We start from the raw sequence: 22549 nt of genomic DNA, 5'->3' as shown, positions 1-22549 counted from the left end.
ATAATATCTGTGAAATTACTAATGTACATACTTTTGACTCAGGAAGTCTACTTCAGTAACGCACACTAAAAATATACCCTCAATCGTGTGAATTGATGTGACAAGGTTACTCTTTGCAATAATCTTTGCAATTATAAAATATTGGAAAAATAACATTACTCAATATTTTAGTAGTTAAATAACGTTTTGCATTCAATGGAATACCTTGACATGTTAAGGAAAAATATGTGGACATTCTTCAAGGACTAGTCAAAAACAATTTCCGACAACTTGTTAAGATGAAAAAAAGATGTGAAAACAGTGTATAACGCATACGGATGAATGGATAAAATATATATGTTTATGTTGTTTATATATGAGTGAAATATCTCTGGGAAGATACAACAGAAATTAGCAACACTGGTTGAACTCAGGAGTTGGAGAATGAGGTGAAAGGCAGATCTTTTGCTCTTATGCACATCTTAAATTTTGAACCATATGAATATATTACCTATTCAGCAAGCAAAACAATCTTTCTGCTCCCCAAATTAGCAGTGGGAATAAGGCCTAGAAATGGAAGACTCTTCTTATGGGCTGTTGAGTGGGGGCAGTCCCACATACAAAGTCAGATACACGAGTTAAGGTTGGTGCCATCTACGGAAAGGGAAGCAACTCGGCGGCCTCATTTGCCATGAGGAAAAAAATGCATGCCAGATATAGACGTTCTTTGGGAAGGAAAACTATGATCTATGATGTGTTTTTCTTGTCCTGTTGTCTTACAAAACCAGAAGAAAAACTTTTTTTCAGTTTTTCTTATGAGTCTACCGTTGTCTATAATTCCTTTATATCCTGCAAGTAAATAATGGAAGGTTAGCAAATATTTTTTCCTAAATGTGTTCACTGAAGCAAGTGTCCCATAAAAAGTTCCACTGGAAAGATGATTCTGTGATCAAATAGGTTTATGAAACCCTGAATGTCATTTTGCATACTTGCATATTCATGAGGCATAGGAGCACTTCCAAACTTATTTAAGCAGGAAAATTGCTTTTTGGGTTTTTTTTTTTGAAACAGGTTCTTGCTCTGTTGCCCAGACTGGAGTGCAATGGCACAATGTCGGCCCATTGCAATCTCTGCCTCCCAGGTTCAAGTAATTCTCGTGTTTCAGTCTCTCAAGTAGCTGGGATTACAGGTGCACACCATCACACCCGGCTAATTTTTTTTTTTGTATTTTTAGTAAAGACAGAGTTTCACCATATTGGCCAGGCTGGTCTTGAACTCCTGGCCTCAAGTGATCTGCCCGCCTCAGCCTCCCACAGTGCTGGGATTACAGGCATGAACCACCGCGCCTGACCCATCACTTTTTGTTTTTAAGCTGAATACCTATTAATAGCCCATGAAAAATAATATTTAAAATGTTGGTTTAGAGGAACTAGCCCTATTAACTTTACCAGGTCTTACTATCATGTTTTGCCAGGTACAATTGAGCCACAATTTAATAAATAGATTTATTTAAAAAAGCATTAACATATTTCGATTGTATTTTCAACTTAGTAGAGACAAGGGACTTAGAACCATCAAAATTTCCGTCATCAAATTTGATGATCAACTTCACATATTTTCAGAAAAGTATTACGACATCAAAGGAATATAATTCTAATTTAAATTTTCTATTGTGCAGCCTGGTTGACATAATTTGGATCTGTTTTATTCACTGGTACATCCTCAATCTCTAGAACAGTGTCTGGATATAGTAGGTAGTCGATAAATATTTATTAGATTACTAAACTACAGCATGAATAGAATACACTAATTCAAATACTTAATAATACAAAAATTATCTAAGAATCAGGTACATAAAACACCACAACTAAACTAAACCTACTTTTTTCTTTTATTTTTATTATTCTAAATAGACTCCCCAGCCTTATGCTATCTCAAAGGAACAGCATGTTCCTTTATAATAAGCATGTTCTATATAATAAGAACAAATGTCTTTATTATAGAGACATTTTAAAAAGAAATCATTGTAATTGAGTAAGGCCTGGTCATTGAAAGTCACATGCATTACATTTCGTGAGCAACGTTAAAGAACTCTATTTTCTTCTGGCAATGCCCCTATCTGTAGCAACTCTCAGCACCTTGGGGCTGGCCTGGCTTGGGTTTGTCAGTGTCTAAAACCATGAAATGTGTCACAGTTTGGATCATGTCAAAGTCAGACAGTGCCCAAACAGCTTAGCATATCACTGTCAAATGCCAAAATGAAGGCTTGCTGAGTCATCCTGGTATCCTTCAGGGAGCAGGAAAATGTTATACAACCTCTCTGGCCCCCAGTCATCCCTGGGGCAAATCAAACTTGGGCAAATTAATTAAGTCATACGTTCATTCAGTCATTTGTCAAATATTTATTTACTGTCTACTATGTTTCCAGTGGAATACTGGGTATTAAATCACTCCATATAAGCTCCCTAATAACAACAACAAAATTTAGTGAGTGATTACTATGTACCAAGAATTGTACAAGAACTTTACATGATATCTCACTCAACCTCAGAGAAACCTTCTGGGATAACTACACTGATTATCTCCGGTTACAAGTGAGGACACTCTGGCATACATAGCAGTTGCAGCTTGCCTGTGACCACACAGCTAGTGAGGGATGGCAAGGTTGGTTAACCACTGAACCTGCAATTTTTTTTTTCTTTTTTCTTTCTTTTGAGACAGGGTCTCCCTCTGTCACCCAGACTGGTGTGCAGTTATGTGATCACAGCTCACTGCAGCCTCGATCATCTGGGCTCCAGTGGAGTGATCTTCTCGTCTCTGCCTCCCAAGTAATTGGAACTACAGGGGCATGCCACCACGCCGAGCTAATTTTGGTATTTTTGTAGAGATGCCCAGGCTATAGTCTGCGATGTTAAGCACTGAGCAATAATGGACCCTGTCATTCCTAGAAGTAAGCACAGGAATAAACATTTTAACACAGGGAGCTAAAATTTGTTGAGCACCTTCTATGTGCAGACACTGTATTTTACATTTTTGTATGATATCTCATTTAATAGAATTATAAGATGAAACAGTAGACAATGGGAATTAAGAGCAGGAGACTTGTTAGCTAAAGTCCAGAGTTAAATCCCAGCTCTTGCACATACTATGTCCTTGAGCAAATGTTTTTTTCACCTCCCAGGGCTCAGTTTCCTCATCTGAAAAGGGATTGATGCTACAATATAGCATCAATCAGTTAATTATGTAAACAAAACACCTAATCATGACTGGCACATAGCAAGCACTATATGGCTTAATTTTTTTTTTTTTTAATCTAGGTAAAATGTAGTTTAAAAACACAACCAAAGGCAATCTTTTTTTCAATCATGGAGGAAAATGGAAGGGTTGAAGGAAAGCTAAAGCCTCACAGAACACCTTGGGATGTTACACAGCTAACATCCTCAGCTTCCATGTCTCTGAGATGATGTGTCTCAAAATCTTAGGATACTTTTGGTCTCTATCAATGCACCCTCCACCATTATCCCTTTAAGAATTTCCAGCCATTTGTCCCCAAGCTGCTGAAAGTTCCTGGGCTACTGCTTGTCTTTCGGGGAGGACTCTGGCTCAGGCCTTTCTTATGCAATCTATCACCCAAACACTGGACGCTGGGGAGGTCTTCACGGCCTCATATAAACACCCGGGTTAAGTAAGAAGAATTGAGCCTACTAAATTGTAAGTGAAATTCATTACAATTGCCATAGGTTAAACAATGAGAATACACCAGCAAGAGAAGCTGTTGCTAATATGAAAGTATTATCATTTCCTAAGAAAAAAAATCTTCCAAAAAGATGATCCTTAGGATTGTATTTCTGAGGTTTTTGTTGTGTTCTTTTCTGGAAGAGCCTGGTGATTGGTATATGATCATGCATTTAAAGAATACATTATCATCTAGTGTATATAAAACCCTCAATACTCTAAAATACTCCATTAATCATGAGTCATAGCAAATAATATAACAATTCTAGCTCATCACTGTTCTGATTAAAGAATTCCAGATGACCTCCAGCAATGTTAAGAAGTCTTACAAAGTCATTAATCTGGCCAGTGTTGACACTATTCTGTGCCAAAAGTTCCAGGAGTGTTACTTGACCCTGGCCAAGTAACAGAATTCTATTCTGTGCAACGGCCTCAATTTCTTTGGCCCTGAACTACATGAAGCCTGTAGACTCACAATACATAATAACCCTTCAATGAAGTTGAAGCTACACTCCAAATTCTTGATGGAGTTGGAAAAAAATATTGGTGACTGACTGAAACAGTTCCTGGTGAAAGAGTTACCATATTTGGCAGACTCACTCTGTCCTTAGCCTCCTCTGTTGTTTTGCAGGCCTCTATGATTTTCCTAAAGTTTATTGCTAAAAATTCCGAAACTGTATAAGACCATTGGGGATGGGAGACAAAGACTAAAATTTAAAAAAAATTAATTTATTATTAATTAAACAGGAAAAATATTTATTTTCATAATTTACTTCTCAACATAGCTTAAAGAAAATATTGGCATACATATAAATAACTGGGAACCTCAACTCCACTTTACCTATTCTAGACTTGCTGGACCTAGACTAGAATAGGTAAAGATAAACCTTAATGAATAGATAAGTTACTAGTGAGTAGGGCCATATTTGTCTATACCACCAGTACCTGATTTAAAGAGGCACTTAATGCATAATTTTTATAATGGTGTAGTGTTTGCATCAAATCACTGTGTAAAAATCAGTGCCAACTTGTACTTCAATAGTAAAATGTCCAATCAGCAGAACATTTACTGAAGCAACAAATTATACTTTTAGACAAATGCTGCAATTTTTCTATATAAAAGCTGATTGCAAAGTTAAATTTTTTAAATTAAATCAATAAAAATGTTTCCATATCTAGTTTGGCCTACTGGCTAACAGAATTCTGTTGGTTATTGTGTTACTGAGTGGTGTCTCTCAGCTTCAGCAAATTGTTGCAACCTTCTGTGAATGCAACCCATATAGCCTACTGTAGATTGCACTGAGCTTGCACACATAATTATAAAGTTTTCCATAATTATGGTTTATCCACGCATACTTTTGAAGATTTTATAATGGAGAAAAATATTTGCTGGAGGAAATTCTCATCAAAACATGATTTGTAAGAATGTTGGTTACACAGTTCTTTCTCAATGCATAATACTGTGTTCCATAAATACATGTTAAAGATTGCAGCATCCCTGAGAGTTGGTCAAGTGGAAACATTACATTCAATTTTTTTTTTTTTTTTTTTTAAGTTTGGAAAAACTAAAGCCTTTCCTGGTTTACCACACTGAGTTAGTCACACCCATTTCTGGCTCTCATAGAATTTTGTCATCCCTACAAGTTTGTGAGCTCTAGGCAGACTGAGACTATATTCTAATTCCTTCTGAAATAATATTTATTAAAATATATTTGGCAGAAAGCTCCTAAAGCACAATGTGAGAATAAAAATCTGTCAGCAATATCACTACAAATATTTCGGTGTTTAAAAACATTTTATGCCTAAAATTGAGTGACTTTCAAAGATTTTTGTACATCTGAGTCACTTGGGGATCATGTGATGTATAGATCCTGATTCAGGAGGTGTAAGGCTGGACCTGAGATTCTGTATTTTTATCAAATCCCCTGGTGATGCTGAGGCTGATGATCAATGGATCACACCTTGAACAGCAAGGACTGTATTTATATCTGCCAACATAACTTCATTAGAATACAATATAAATGCTCTTAAAAAAACTTTTTTTGAGACAGGGTTTCACTCTATTACCCAGTTTGGAGTACAGGGGTATGATGTTGGCTGACTGTAACCTCTTTCTCCCAGGCTCAAGCAATCCTCCCACCTCAGCCTCCTGAGTAGCTGTGACTACAAGCATGCGCCACCCTGCCCCGCTAATTTTTGCATTTATTGATTGACTGATTTATTGATTTATTTTGTAGAGACAGCCAGGGTGGTCCCTAACTCCTGGACTCAAGATACCCACCTTGGCTTCCCAAAGTGCTGGGATTACAAAAGTGAGCTACTGCACCCAGCCTCTGAAAGTCTTTGAGAGTTTTTCTAAATAGCGTATTGGTGGATTTTTTTATTTTTACAAAATCATTCTAAGCAAGGAATTGGTGTATAATTTGGTAGTCATGATGATGTTTTCATAACCAGAAAAAAAATTTCTTTGTGATTTTGGAAAGAACATTGAAGTGTTTTCTGAGTGTTGGTTAAAGGAGATTGATGACGAGTAATACGACTGATGAAGATGGCAGCATTTAGAAAGGAGAAATATTTTTCTCAGCTCTATCAGTGATATGAAGGCACCACTGAAAAGTAAGAGGCCTGGAGAGAGGGGCTTAGGTAGATGCGAATCCCTGACAAGTCATAGTCAAGTCCCAGATTCAGGTGGCTTTTGAGCACTCGACCTGGTCATTTGCATTGTGTCTGGTTCCTCTGGTAAAATATAAACTTTCTGAAGACAGGAACCATATGTCTTATTCATCATCGCATCCCCAGCACCAAGCAAAGAGTAGATGCATAGTAGACAGTAAATTAATCAATGTTATTCAATAAATTCATGTCAAGGAAATATGGCTATGGTAGGCACAAAAGGATAGAGAAACTGAAGTTAAGAGTCCATTGTGCACTTGGGGCTTGAGTTAAAAATGGTTTGGTCAGGGGCAGCATTTTCCAAAGTGCTTTCCAAGAAATATTCATCTCGGATGATGTTCCTGGAAAAAGTGTTAATATTCACAACAGTTTGAGAAATACTGCATTCAGGGTCCTCCCCACAGGCCCCTAAGGAAGTGTGTCATGTGTACTAAAGTATATGCCTGTTACTTCATAAGGAAAAAAATGCTAAAGTATTTAACCAAGCATTTCCCAAGCTGGTCTGACATTTTCCCATTCCTCATGCTCCTCCATGGAATGTCTGTTAATGTTTTGTGGAAGTAATACTCTTGTTTCTATAAGGAAATAAATCAATTATTCCAACATGAGAATGCCAAGAACATTTCTCTCCCTATGGCTTTCCTAACCAGCAAAAATAGGATTCCTCTCTTTCTCCTGCACACTGTGCACAGCAGTTGGAGAGGATTCCTGGGTTCCCTCTGCAGCTGGTGAAGACAGAGGGGCTCCTAAGTCCAGCCATTTCTCCCTTCGCCTCTGCAGAGGTAGCGGAAAGGAAGTAAATCCTGGGACCTCCCCTAGTATACACTGTGAACTGAGGCAGACCATCATATACGTGGTGTTTGCAGGCTGCTTGAACTGATTTAAACCTAGTGTTACAATGCTGCAATTAGTTTGTCCGCTAATTCTCTGATGATACCACAGAAAGAGAAAATAAAATCACCCCTGGACAAAAGTGACTCTAGCATTACATGTGTAAATCTCTACAACAGACCCTTTGACAAGGATGCCAAGCTAGAAACTAATAAAAGAAAAGGAAGTTGTTCTCAATTTGTTTATTTGCTCTTTTCTAATGCAGTGAATTGAGATTATACTTTCCAAATATAGACAAAGAGTGGAGAATAATACTAAAAACTTTGTACTCATCGCCCAGCTTGAACAATTATAACGCTTGTCAATTTTTTTCATTTATACCTCCCACACTTTCTATTTGTTCTCTAAACTATTTTAAAGCAAATTCCAAACATTATGACACTTCAAATGTGAATTTTTTGCTATGCATCTGTAACTGATAAGGTATATATACAGCATACTAAACATGTGTGTTAGGCATATATATCTATATCTAGGTACACATATACACACAAACACACACACCATACCACAAATATTCTACGCAATTATAAAACCTAACAGATTTAATAATTCCTTAATATCATCTAATACCTAATTCACATTCAAAATTCCAATAATATTTCAGAGATACATATACAATGTATATAGTCAAATCAAGATCCAAACAAGATCCTCATATATTGGGTTGTTATCTCTTATGTCTCATTTTCAATATTCTTTCTTTCTTTTTTTTTTTTTTTTTTTTAAGACAGAATCTTGCTCTGTTGTCACCCAGGCTGTACAGCAGTGGTGTGATCTTGGCTAACTGCAACCTCTGCCTCCTGGGTTCAAGTGATTTTCCTGCCTCAGCCTCCCAAATAGCTGAGACCACAGGCACATGACACCACGCCTGGCCAATTTTTTTTTCTTTTCTTAGCAGACACAGATTTCACCATATTGGCCAGGCTGGTCTCAAACTCCTGACCTCAAGTGATCCACCTGCCTCAGCCTCCCAAAGTGTTGGAATTACAGGCATGAGCCACCACACCCAGCCTCATTTTCAATTTTCAGGCAACTTTTCTTTTTTGTTTTTCAGTTTTTTCAATATTTTCTACTTTTTTTCTTTTATGCTACATATATTTTTTAAATGTTTTTCAGAGCTTATTCTAATATAATCAAAGGACATGAAACAATCAGATTGATAAATCACCTTTTAAAATTTGCGTAGACTACATACAAAATTAAATGGACTTAATACTTCATGCTTTCAGTTGTGAATGCCATTTATTTATCCTGAGCTATTTTTTATAGGGAAAAAGCAACTAATTAGCTCAGGAAGCATAGTTACCAATTAATATTTATCTTTTAAATTTTCATATTTATAATTTATTATTCCTATAGCTGAGGCAGGAGTCAAATCTGATCTACTGATTCCCAGGCACAGCTATACCCATTCTTAATAAAATAAATTAGTCAAAACCTTAAGTGTACTGAGTTGGTCCATTCTTCTTAAAGATTTGCCTCTATCCATCTAGATTTCTGAATTGCTGCCAAATCATTAGAGTTTAGAAGACATCACCCATGTGTGTTTCATTTCACATATGCCATGATTGTGAAGAACCTTAAAAAACATAATCTGATGATTTTCAGAAGCAGGACCTGGCTTTCTTAAGAGTTTTGCTGGTTAGTCAACCCTATTTCAGAAAAGCTAAATGCTAAATGGGTCACTTCATTGGCAAAGACAGTAATTTCTGAACTTTTATTTAGAATAAATGAGAAAAGAAGGATAAATTGTGAGGAGAATTAGTAACACAATCATTCAATGGCAGGTATTTCAACTGATTAACTGTCAGACCAAGCATTTCCCTAAATTCAGCAAACCAACTCAATCTGTCTTTTGAAATACTTTTTGCAATTTGTTAAGGCTTTTTGTCTAATCAAGAACACTAAAGACATACTATTAGTTCAGGTTTCATTTGCAAGTTAGAATTATTTTCCATAGAGAAATCTATGCATTGCATGATAGCTTCACAACCAGTTAATCAAAACTCTTAAAACAGCCAAGGAATGTGCCAGAAGGTCTTAAATAGGCACATAAATGATAAGTGAAGATGTCTTTATCATTATCTCCCAGGTTTGTTACAAATATGATATTTCTTCATGCTCTAAATTTTAGATAGAGTAGCTTTCCTGTAAGCTATTTCTTCCCAAAATGGGTAAGAAACTTTTTCCTCCTTTTAAATACAAGTTAGTTATGTAATCATTCAAAATTACCTGATACTGATTGGGAGACTCTTTGGAAAGGACAGGTTGTATACCTGCAATCTCATTTCTTAGGACATATTAAAGCACTTTAGAGTTAAAATGCCCATTCATTCCTAGAAACAAGAGGAATAAAACTGTCAGTTTCCTAGCCACCTGGAGTACACTATTCTCCAGTGTTGATTTTGATAAAGCAACCTTAGTTTCATAAACCACTGAAAAACTAGAATTTAACTGGCTGGCAGAAGAACCATGGCATCAATATGTCTTAAAATGGAGGTCAGGGAGAAGTTAAATTACTGAGCAAATAGGTAAAAATCTTTTCCCTAACATATAGCCTAATTTTTCAGTACATCTCCAGGCAAGATTGTACAGCTCCCTTCATTTAAATCATTTTATTTCTACATTTTGCTTAATACTAAAAGGAGGATGGCAAGATGTTAACACTGACACTCAAAAAGGCAGTAATATATAAGTAAGAGCATCTTCCTTGATGCAATACTATTGACCAAGAAATAATCATCTCTCCTGCAGGACAGACACAACCAGTCATGCTGAATATACACATGAGTCACCTCATGGCTTTATTCATCCCTGCCAACAGGCCTATCTCTCAGCCTCTGCAGCTGTAAAGGCTCCTGTCCAAATGGCTTTCACTACACACAGGAAGCTTTCTTCCTTCTCTCTCTTTTATAACCAAAGGCTTGTGGTCCATCAAGTCCAAAGCCTTTGGCAGGAGGAGCCTGAGTGGTAGGTCTGATGGTCCAGGCTGGGAGCCTGTATTTGGGCCATGCACAAAGGAAGGAAAAACCAAAGTCCTAGCCATGTTTGCAGCACATGGACATAGTAGACACAATAAATACTTATTGACCACCAAATGACTATATATAGTATCTATAACTCTTTTCTTTCAAATAAGGCAGAGGTTATATTTTTAAAAAGTAAAACAAAAAACAACAAAAAACTGGATAACTGTAACAGATTATAAATTGTTAGTAAAACTGGGGGTGAGGCAAAAATGGAATTCCAGTATTTCCACTGGGTTCCTAGTGAAAGAAGGTATTGTAAGAAGACACTGGGAGTGAGGAGGGTCAAATGGAAGAACTTCCCTGTTTGGACAAAGGGGATGTGTCCTAGGCTCAGTGTCAGCCTATAGATTGGGGTCCTTAGAGAAGCAGGCAAATTGTGTCTCCAAGAACTAAGGAGATGAACTCGTCCCTATTCATAAATGAAAAGAAACATGTTTTAGGGAGATTGTCTTTTTTTCATGACATCCTCATTCAATTTCCTAAAATTTAATGTCAACTTAAACCCTCTGTTTTTGAAAGCACCGCAAAGAAGCACATGGAACTCCTCTGTTGTTTCTAAGACAGAGATTGTCAAAAGCACCAGGGTACAGGGTTACAGTGTCACCTCTCTTTTCTATAATTCTATGGCAAACACTGCTAATTGCCTGCTGACATTTGTTCTGCCCCTTTTCCCTTGAAGGGAACTATTTTTAAAAGAACCCATTTCTTTTAAGGCAATGCACGTAATTAAAAAAAGAACTGTTTTCGAGTCATTTTTGCATCAGAGGACAACATCACAAAGCAGTAGCCTATTGAGTGGAGCTCTTGGGAAAACCACACAAGGAGGATGGAATCAGCCAGCATACATCCTTTGCCCTTCAGGCATCCTCTTTCTTCTTTGTGGAATATGCACCCCTCGCTGGTTGATGACCATGAGGCAAAACCATACATTTAAAAAATGGCAGCACTGAAAACTAGAAGGAACTGACTTCTTGGTGACACTGTAGAATGCTATACCAGACAGGGACCATCTGACTCCAGATTTTTTTATGTGAGAAAATGAAACCCCTAATACATTTAAGTCTAGACTTTAGTGGTTTCTGTTGCTCACAGTCAAGCACAATGCTCAAGTGTATTGCATTTATTACTATAATGTAGTATATATATATTAGCTCCTTAACATTTGATGATGTAAAATCCTCTGGAGTAGGAATTATTATTAAAAGACCGAAATGAATTACCTACCATCAAATATTTTTCATAGCTCGAATTTTTCTCTCATACTTAAACCACAAATCCACTGCTTCCCTCCTCCAAGTCCTTCTGGCCTCTCCTCTCCATCTGCACCACTGTGGCTTTCCCTCGCCTGAACTCAGAAAAAGGCTCCTGATCATTCCTTTTACTTTCAGACTTCATTAATTTACTGTCACCAGTTATCTTCCCAAAATATAAATATGATCATGTCACTTTCTATTAAAATAATAAAATGACTTCCCATAACTTATAAGTAAAGCTAAAAACCTTACATTTCATGTAAGGTTTTTCAGAACCTTGCAATATGGTAACTTTCTGGCTTCATTTTACCACCTTCCATCACCTTCATCTTCCAGGTTCCCTATTTTCAAGTTCACTGAACTGCTTGCTAGGTAACATATACAAAGTGCTTTATGCAGGGCTGGCAAAAATAGGCACTTATAAAATGTGGCTTGCCTCTCTCAGTCCTTCTCCAAACAAACCACATACTTTTACATCCTTTGAATTTGCATATAATTTTGCCTAAAATTTCTTGTTCACCTTCTCTCCCAGAAGACCTTCTATTCAGAGTCCAAGACTCAGCTTCAGTGCTATGGGCTCTATGTGTCTCTGATGATGTAAAGTCAACTTTCATGCTTTGTATCCTCCTTCCCTGTCCTAGAACAGAAAAGTTACCAAAAATGCTGAAAAGAATTATTCATGATTACTATTACTTCACTTCAGACAAATTAGGTTTCCGGTAGCTGACCAAATAAGGCACTGTGAGAGAAGATCAGAGAAGATTCTTTAGAACTGACCATAGTGGGAAACGATTGTAGCAGATTCCCAGTAACTCAAAGGCAATTAAAATATTCAGCTCTATGATGGTGAAAGACAAGGGTAATATCCAATACAGCAAGTGTAATTAATTTAATTAATTCAATATTTATTAAGCACCTAACATATGGACCTAGCTAGAGTTGCTGACAAAGTAGACAGATTGATATAAAGCAGGGGTTTTCTGGGGAAGTTGGGAGAGAGAACGAAGTATAAGTGAAATTAGGAAGAAATTTGAAAGTATAGATAAGAAAATGAGTTAGCAGGCCCTTGAGTTCAGATTGGACAAGGAAGTAAATGAAAATCCAAAGAGGCTAACAAAATTGAGAGAAAATCAAGAGATTCAGCAACTGAATGTCTCAATGCAGACAAAGAATCAGTGCAGTGGATATAATGAGGAAAAATACTAGCACAGGAGCTCATGATCAGAAATGGGAAAACTGAGTTGTAGGTTTCAGTGCCAAAGCAATCCCTGAGGAAGAAAACACCCACTGAGCAGTCATGGGTATGGAGTGGAGTGAGGGTTGCAAGTCATTGGAGGTGAGGATGACAGGGCACCGTGGGGCTAGAATGTTGGGCTTTTGACAGCCTTAGGCAGAGAAGTTTGCCAGGATAATGGTTAGACCTAGGGTAAAGAGAAAGAATGTCAGTCAAAGGAAAAATTTTATGCGTTTGTAGAAGATTGTCTGTTGGGAAGCACAGAGGGTAGTAGAGCTAGAGAGTTCAACTCTCACAGGGCAAGGGGTAGTTATACAATGACGGAGGAACAATGTCTTGGAAGCAATAGTGGGGATTCTCTCCCCTTCCACATCACTGACACACATGCACCAACACAATGCTGATAAGGAGGAATAATTAGTTCAGTTGAAATAGCTAAGGGAAATTGTATGCTTGGGAGAAAATCAGGTTTAAATCAATTTCAAGAAGCTGTAATGAGTCCTCTGTGAAGATGATTAAAATGATGGAGTTTTTCTTCATCATGAGGTGGAATTTCTTGGAAATATAAAATATTGCAAGACAGTTGAATCGTAGGATGCTGGCCAGGGGAGAGGAAACACAGAAAGTCCTTGGCATAAAAATATGGGAACAATAGATAGCCCCAGGAGTTTCTTTTTGCCAAGGATAATGTGTTCTGAGGAACCCTGGAATTATCTGGCATCGAGGTTTTAAGGAAACACTGAGACAAGCGCTTTGAAGGCTGGCTCAGCCTGAGCCACAAGTATGTTTCAGGACAGCTGGTGTTAGCCTTCTGGGGCCTTTGCTCCAGGTTCATATGTAAACCTTGTTAAGAAGTAGTCAAGGTGTTTCTAATAAAATTCTAACCTAGGGAGATTGGAATTAAAATTACATAGTCTCCAGATATTCACCTCCCTGTGGAAACCTCTCAATGATGACTCAAGCTTTTGAAGGAATATACTGGGCCCTGGATTGGGTCTCATCTCAGGGATGCCCCTGGCAGCATCAGAGGCAGGATTCAGGAAAAAGAGACTCTCATTTTCAAAAGCATGAAAAGCTCAGAGTATCAACTTATCATTGAGTCTGATCCACAGGAAGCACAAAAAAGTATTATTGAATGAACTGATATGGATTGTAAGTTTTACCTCTGTTAGAAAATGGAAGTTGTGATAGTACATTTTCAAATTGCTGAAAAGGACAGTAGGACGTATTTGTCATTCTTTCTGGCTTCCCTACATCTGAGCCACTTTCTAATTGGGGGAGTTCCCATTTTATAAGTTAGAGTTAGAAACAAATGCCACATCCTCATTTTTCCAGCCTCCCTTGGGGGTCAGTAGCATGTACAAGACCTAGGCTCAGCCAATAGAATGCAACTTTGCAGAATTTATATTAGGATCTGAATGTGGAATGGTGTTAAAAAAAAAAAAAAGCATTCTTGTAGCAGGGGCTATGGAAGCAAGATTAATTTCCCAAAACAGTACTGGTGGCAGTGACAGTAGCAGCACCCAGGGGTCCATGCTGGTGGCATCCACAGTGTGAGCTGTAGGGTGCCATGGTTAGTGGCAGTGGAAGCTGTGTTCTCACCTAGTCAGTTCTGCAAGTGATTTGTGCCATCATTTCTGACCACATATCCTCTGATTGTGGTTTTTCATCCCCATATGATTTTGTATCCAATATCCTTTTAGTAAACTCAATTTCTCCTTAAATCAGGTTGCTTATTCTAGCAACCAAAGACCATACTGATGCAGATGTTTGAAGCAGAAGTGGGATGCTGAAAGTAACAAACTAAAATAAGTGAATGGGTAAATGGACAAGGTTCTGTAGAAGGCACTGAGAGTCCAGGCTGGAAAGCTGTGACTTTTTCGAGGTTATAAAGCAATCAGTTAAACCATCTGTTGCTCTTGAACACAGACCATGGGCCTAGAAAGACACTGGGCTTAGGGGGAATGGTAAGAACATCAATGGATGCCTTTCAGTGGGTTCCATGGAGAAAGGAAGTTAAGGCTAAGGCTGTACCATCTTAAAGAGGGAAGCAGAAAATTTAGCAGCGGCAGACAAATTTGAGCCAATAGACGAGCCTAATCTTCCAGACCTGTCTTAAACAATTTTTATAAAGTCATTTCTGCCTGACAAAGAGAAAACGCCAGATGGCAAAGATTGGATTATAGGTATTGCCTTCCCACCCGAGGTTATTGTTTTTAATTGGCTCAGGGCACAGGTCATTAATCTGAGGTCTAGGAAGACCGGCATCATGTAGAAGTCCCTGGAATGGAATCAGGAATTCTCAGACTCACAGTCTATTTCTAGAAAAGATCGCTGGCTGTGTTATTAGCCCATGGAATTGATGGAAGCACCTGAAGCCTATTGAGTTCATACAGGAATTGTATTACCAAGGAAAGGCCAAGGTTAATAAACAATGGCCTGTGACCTCTCAGACAGTAAGGCAGTTCCCTGAGCTCCTAAACTCCCACCAACTGGATATAAAATAATAAAGCTGTATAGCCCCAGAAAGGCATTTTCCCCAATATTCACCTTCAGTATTGCCATAAAGGAGAACTGCCTTGTTCTGGGTAAGGTAACTGCCATAACAAAAAGACCGAATCTTTAAACATCTCAAACCTCAACAGAAATTTATTTCTTATTTATATAACAGAACTGAGCAAGTGAAAATGTGGGTGGTACAGCTTTCATCCATCTGGTAATGCCAGGATCCACGCTGAAAGAAGTTGTTGTACTATATTCAACACATATCTTTTAAGCTTATCAAGTATCTCCACTGCCGTGGGGTGGAAAAGGGAAAAGCAAAAACACATAAGCACACAGGCTGGTGGTTTTATGAACCCAGCCTACAAGTGATGCATGGCACTTCCACTAATATTCTATGAGACAGAACTCCGTCTAGATGGCTACAACTAAATTCGAGGAGGGCTGGAAAGGGTGGGCTAGCTGTGTGCCCAAAAGGAAGAAGAAAGAAGTATTGGAGAGAAGTTAGCCATTTCTACCACAACTAAGAAAAGAAAAACTATTCCTGAGACTAGAACGGGAGCTGTACAAATGGATAAAAAGGTTCCTTTCTCCACTGGCAGGGTAGGAAGTCCTTGCTGCTCTCAAGAACATTAAGTGCTATGAAACAGTGATAATTGCCAATCATTTCCTGTTGTCTCCTTCTCAGAATTGGAGTTGATCTGGGGGTGAGGGAAGCTTAGGGGAAGCTTTTACTGTATTTTATTGGATATGATAGTGATAAAAACTTGTTTCTAAGCCATATGTTCACACACCATGATGGAAGAAGTCAAAAAAGCCCCAAAATCTCAGTTATAGAATTGGGTATTGACTGATGAGACTGTTGGGTTATCTTCCTTCAGGGAGGTGTGGGCATATTTTATGTAGATGTGAGCACTTTTTCCAAGTACAAATAGGATGAAGGGTATATATTTAGATGTTGATGAGACAAATGGTGGACCTGAAGGAGGTATTTTTTATTGCTACCCCAATATCAATTCCTCGACTTCTTCCATTTGGGTAGAATTACAGTTTTATTCAGGTCACCCATTCTCTTCTTGTCTTTATTTAGCCAGCCCTGGCCATCTCATTCTGTTTGCCTGTGGTATGGGGAAAGGCACGTGATGCATTCTGGCCAATGAAACACAAATGGGAATCTGTGGGATGACTTCAGATAAAGGTTTCAGTACCATGAAAAAGGCTCACGGAGAGAAAGAGATCTTTTTTCCATTTGATCTTATTGTGAAAGCATAAGATATCTGGAACTGTGCCAACGCTGTGGGACCATGAAGGGAGCTGGACCATGAAGGGAGGTGAAGCCAACAAGGGCATTGAGAGCCAAAAGATGGGGCAAACTTCCGTTACAATTATGTATGTAAGTCATGATATCAACTGGCATTGAAGCCACTCTGATAAGACTCTCCAACTTCTTATTATGTAGGATAATACATTTTTATTAGTGTTTAAGATCTTTCTGTTACTTTCATCTGAAAGCCTCTTTCCCGAGGCTTTTTTTTTTTTTTTGTGCTACCCAATTCATATATTCCATATCACACATGGGAAGCCTGATGTTTAGTGTCTTCTTATAGAAAATACCTTGTTTATATCTGATAAATGTATACTATCTTTTGTGGATGAAGACAGCACTGGGAACATATGTCAGTAGGGTGAGTGTGTGTGGGTGTGGGGGTGTGTGTGTGTGTGTGTGTGTTTCATGAGCAAATAAATTTTGATTGATCCATCAACATGGTCTCAACTAGTTGTCTTTTAACTGAAACATATATTTGATAGCCAGTTGGCTGGGGTCTATGGTACAGTGCTTGATTATGGACTGAGTGATGTCAGAATAAAACCTATTATCTTAGCCTCATTAGAATGGTGGGCCAACTATCAGGAGTTATGCTCACTCTGAGAGTGAATAACTTCATTACAAGCCTTCCTTCAACATAGAGGGAATTGAGAATTCTCCCTCAGGTTCTTTCATACACTAACTATATTGCTTTGGACAAATAAATAGCAGCAGAAATAATTCTTTGCAGATGTGGGTGGCTTACATGGTATTTTAAGATCCAGTGTTTGTTTTTTTGTATTTTGTGGGGTTTTTTTAGCAGCTGAACATTTCCTACAAATGTTTCTGAAGTTACTACGGATAATCTTCTTTCCATTACATTTTATTATACTCTACTTCCACCTTTCAATTATTGTGAATATGTAATGATGAAAATAACTACTATAAATAATGCATTGACTTTTTATATCATCTTTCCAACAAAGAGAAAAATTCATGCTGAGCTGCAGGGAGAACCGGGTGGCAGCTGCTGCAGTGTCTCCACAGGCAAAGATGTATGGACTGTTTGGGAGGAAGTGGTTTTCCCTCCTATTTAGGATGAGATGAGAGGGAATGTGTTTAGCAGCTAAATTGAAGTTCCAGAGTCCCTCCCCTCACTCCCCACTCTTTTTAACATGCCCAATCTCCTAACTGAAAGTGTGGAACATCTGAGAATGCCAAGAGCAGCTTTCCTTTCTGTTTACTTCTTAGGAGCTTAAACACTCTCAAGAAGATAGTGGAGGTAACAGTCACAACCTTGGACAGAAAATGGGATAGTTTTACTCTTTGAGCAAGGCATTAATTTAATAAAATCTTAACTCCTCTGTTCTCAAGGGATGGATCCTTCTGCAAACAACACAGGATTTGGAATCATGAGACATGGTTTGAAGGCCCAGCTTTGTCAGTTATGAGCTTTATAAATTGCTAATGTAACTTTGCCTAACTCTAAAATAAGGTAGTGGCTGGACACGGTGGCTCATACCTGTAATCCCAGCACTTTGGGAGGCCGAGGCAGGCAGATGACCTGAGGTCACAAATTTGAGGCCAGCCTGGCCAGCATGGTGAAAACCCATCTCTACTAAAAATGCAAAAATTAGCCAGGCATGGTGACTCACACCTATAATCCCAACTACCTGGGAGGCTGAGGCAGGAGGATCACTTCAATTTGGGAGGTGGAGGCAGCAGTGAGCCAAGACTGCACCACTGCACTCCAGCCTGGGTGACAGAGTGAGACTCTGTCTCAAAAATGAAATGAAATGAAATAAAATAAAATAAAGTACTAAGAGCCAAATTATTCATTCATTTATTTATTGGCTCTCTCATACCACCCTGTTTCACACATGTGAAGCAGATTATGAAAATGTATATATGCAATAATCATCTGAGGCTGATGAAATAGAAAAACCAGAGTAAAGAAAGAAAGCGAGCATGCTAATTACAAAGATTGATATAATGGCCAAACATACTCATTTTATTAGGATCTGAGGTTCCTAGAAACCAGGGAATGCAGGGGAAACCAAGGGTACATATATATCGTTTACATTAAGGAGAATGAATATCAGCTTCTTTGAGGAAGTACAGCATATTTTTGGTACTATATTCTTTTTTTGTTCTTTTTTTGGAAATGAAGTCTCACTCTGTCACCCAGGCTGGAGTGCAGTGGTGCGATCTCAGCTCGCTGCAACCTCTGCCTCCCTGGTCCAGGTGATTCTCCTGCCTCAGCCTCTAGAGTAGCTGGGACTATAGGCGCCCACCACCATGCCTGGCTAATTTTTTTGTATTGTTAGTAGAGATGGGATTTCACTGTGTTAGCCAGGATGGTTTTGATCTCCTGACCTCATGATCTGCCCACCTCAGCCTCCCAAAGTGCTGGGATTACAGGCATGAGCCACTGGGCCCAACCTGTATTCTTAAAGAAATTGAAAATTTATAACGATAATAATGCTCAACTCCCAGGAATGCTAAGTGTGTTAAATATGTAAAAGCCTTTATAAATTGTAAGCTACTATTTTAACAGCTTATAATAGTAATAGTAATATGTAAATATGAATTAAATATATTTCCAGAGACTAACATTGAAAGTAGAGAGTAGAATTTTAATTTTAATTATTTTCCATGGAAAGCATTTTTATAACAAACTCTATGCTTTCTGTATTGTACCTTCTTCTTGCGCAAATCATATAGGACGTAAGTTTCCTTTTAGAAGGGATTTGTGAGTTCATCACCATAAATATCAGTGGCTGCGGTTTGTAGTGTCTATAGGCACAAATGTGGATGTTAAAAAATTATGTGCTGTATAAGGATGAATACAGAAGACTAGAGCAATGGATCTACCACTTGCTTTCCTGAAAAAAAAAATGCCAATATTTGTTTGCTTTTAAACAATTTGACTCTCATAAAGGTGGGGTGAAAAATGTGCAGCTGTTGACCCCTTGGGCAGTGTAACACAGCTGCTTTTCTGTAAAACTAATTAGCAAGCCTGAAGTTGAAGCAAGCAGCCTTCTCCCAAGTGGCTATCTTACCCTCCAGACAATCTTCACGTTCATGGGGTCTCTTCCTCCTCAATGCCATTCAAGGCATTATCTTTTGTTTCTGCATCATAACTCAATGATCCAGGGGCATTTTCTTATCAGCTTATAGTTCCTCTTTTACTTAATTTACACAGTATGAGGATGGGATGTGTAAAAGGAATATACTTCAATATTTCAAAAAGTTATCCAAGGGCAAAGAGTGGTAGCTTATTTTAAAGCCTATCAACAATATTAACAACGTCTACCAGTTGCATATCATTTTAAAAGCTTACCGGATGCTTCTTTGTACTTAGATTTATTTAATCCTCACAATTGCTCTCTGTGTTAGTTATTATTCTCTCCATTTTACAAACAGAATAAGGTATACCTGGATTTGACTTCTAGCTCTGCAATCATTTAATTTTTTTTTATGGATCAATGTTTCCATCTATAAAACAGGAATAAAATACCCATATGAATGAGATCACATTTGTGATGTGCTTTTCACAGTATTAGTGTTAGACTGTGAAAAGTAGGTACATAATAATGGCGATTATTGTTTTATTATCTGAACAGAACTCTTGCAGCCACAAATAACATTATAAATTGCATATTGTAAATATTACGATATCATTGAAAGTCATAGCCATGATCTATTAAAATACTTTCTTGGATAATATTATTTTCTTAATAATACTTTGGTCCATAATTTGAATTAGTCAATAACATTGATTCTTTTTTAAAAAGTTTCCAAACACTAACCCATTTCCTGAGAATATACAATCTAAGACTCTTGCTTTGAAGCTACCAAAAGGTAACTAAATCATTAAAAGCATTTCTGTCTCCAGCCATGGCTGGTTTGTACTCTCTACACAGCCAGGAAATGCAAGGCAGCTACAATCTTCACAAACATGAATTTCAATCCCTAATACTTTCACATCATAAGAACTTCTAATATTAGTGCACACAGCCTGTTCCTCCTTGATTCTTCCCAGAGGCTTCCGATTATCCTCTAGGTATCTTCTGGGTTAGAATTGCCAAAATAAACCAGTTTCTTCAAGTTGGTAAACTGTTTATAGGTGATTTACCTGAACAAAAGCCACAAACATTCTCCAGCAGCCTCCTCACTCACTAACTCTTTGCCACCCGTTATTTCCATTTATAATAGCATGCTTCATTTTAAATTGCCAGTGGTAGCCTTGAGAAAGCTCACACACTGCAGTCACTGTGTTTGCTGAATATAACCCAGCCTTTGCAGCCAGCAATAGATCAGACTTGGGGAGCGATTTGATCTTGTCACCAAGAGGCACATGGTCTCTGTGTCGAATATCACCAGTGGACTATTTCACAAGTTGTTGCACCCAGGTTGGCATGAGGACTGGGCAGAAGTCAAAACTCGGACTCAGTGTTAGGTGCACGCAAGTAAACATTGACAGCCAAGCACGACTGTGCCAAAAGAAAGTTGTAACATGGAGAGGGAGATAAGACATGGAGCCAGAGTCCAGTCAGGGTCAGGGGACAGGAGCAGGCTGCAGAGCAGCTGAAACGAGTGTCCCCTTGCTAACGCTGTTCATATTGGGTTACCTGTGAGAAGATGGGCAAAGAATGGCTCACAAATACCATTTAACACCGCCAGAGATGCAAAGAATTCGAACAGCTACCATTTCAAAGCCTTGATATGAAATCAGGTAAATATCACTAAAATTCACTGGCTTAAAGCCAGTTCATTTCATGATAGTTACCTCAATTTGTATAAGAAATGCAATATGCACCCTGTTTTAGTAAAAATCCCTCCAACCCATTTTGGAAAATTTTGAATTCTAATAGGTTTCTTGTAAAAATGTACTGGTTGAGAACAATGTAAGGATTTTAGCCAATTTGTCTAAGCATTCTGCCACTTTAATTTCATATTTTTAAAACATGCTCATGATAACTTTAGTGTCTCACATTCTTTAATCTATACTTTTATAAACTATATACATTTATTAAATAAATTAACAAGTATCCTGTTTGCTTCCATTTAATGAGGCATTGCTGTTTGATGATAATAAAGAAAAAATGTTGTGATTTTACAGTGTAGACATCAGGAACAATGTAATGTAATGGAGGATTAAATTAAACACGAGATTAAGTATAAAATCACAGTACCTGGCATATGTTAGCTACTTGGTTGACATTAGTTCCTTTTAGAGAAATGAGAGGCTCATTTCAGTACCAAACTGACTTGCTTAATATTTGGAATACCTCAGACTCACCAGATTTTTGCTAACTTTTCACTTCACTTTGAATCCCATCAAAATTGTTTTGATGTGGCGAAGAGGTAGGAAAGTCGATTTTAAAAGTTATTTCTCTTTAGAACCTGAAATGTTCCAGTTTATTTTATTTTCTCCCTAAGTCCAGTTAGAAACAGCCTCTGGGAAAAGGAGCTATTTCCACTTGACTTTATACTGGTTCCCATTCACCTAATATTCAACAGCTAGTTTTCTGTCCAATCCCCTCTGGCCTCTATAAGCAAAAAAAGGAGGTATGCCAGATGTTCCAAGGCTTTCCTTTCCTTATAGAACGTGCTAGGGACATGGAAGCTAGTTAAATTATGCTTTAATGCATTCTTTGCTTGAGCATCTCTATATGCCTTAGCTGGACAGATAAAGAGGCAAAGAACAAAATGAAAATAATACAAGATATAGGGTCAAAGTGTGTGAATGGAAAAATAGAGACTAGAACATATTAGAATTAAAGAGTTCAAGGTGAGCAGAGAGAAGGATCAATACATAGCACTAGTTTTGTAGAGGAAGAAATATGGTTTTCTTTGTCTACGCTTGCTTCCGCATGATTACAAAGGCAAAATATCAGTCACAAATATTTCTGAAGAGAGCAAAGAGAGAAAATCAAAG

General features: G+C 37.9%; 1 protein-coding gene and 1 long non-coding RNA gene across 2 annotated transcripts in view; one reads left to right on the top strand and one right to left on the bottom strand.

Annotated features, from left to right (window-relative positions):
* Positions 1–18208, bottom strand: part of LOC116551164 — a 224267-nt gene extending 206059 nt beyond the window's left edge. The window contains exon 1 of the long non-coding RNA XR_004268741.1: positions 12084–18208. This is a non-coding gene — a long non-coding RNA (uncharacterized LOC116551164). The remainder of the gene's footprint in view (positions 1–12083) is intronic.
* Positions 1–22549, top strand: part of KLF12 (Kruppel like factor 12) — a 636627-nt gene that overhangs the window by 123558 nt on the left and 490520 nt on the right. The gene's annotated exons all lie outside the window — the stretch shown is intronic.

Source organism: Sapajus apella, unplaced genomic scaffold (assembly GCF_009761245.1).
Source record: "Sapajus apella isolate SASKATOON/1434 unplaced genomic scaffold, GSC_monkey_1.0 scaffold9, whole genome shotgun sequence".
NCBI classification, from domain to species: Eukaryota; Metazoa; Chordata; class Mammalia; order Primates; family Cebidae; genus Sapajus; species Sapajus apella.
The sequence above is the reverse complement of the archived record's forward strand: the minus strand, read 5'-3'. Positions and strand labels throughout refer to the sequence as shown.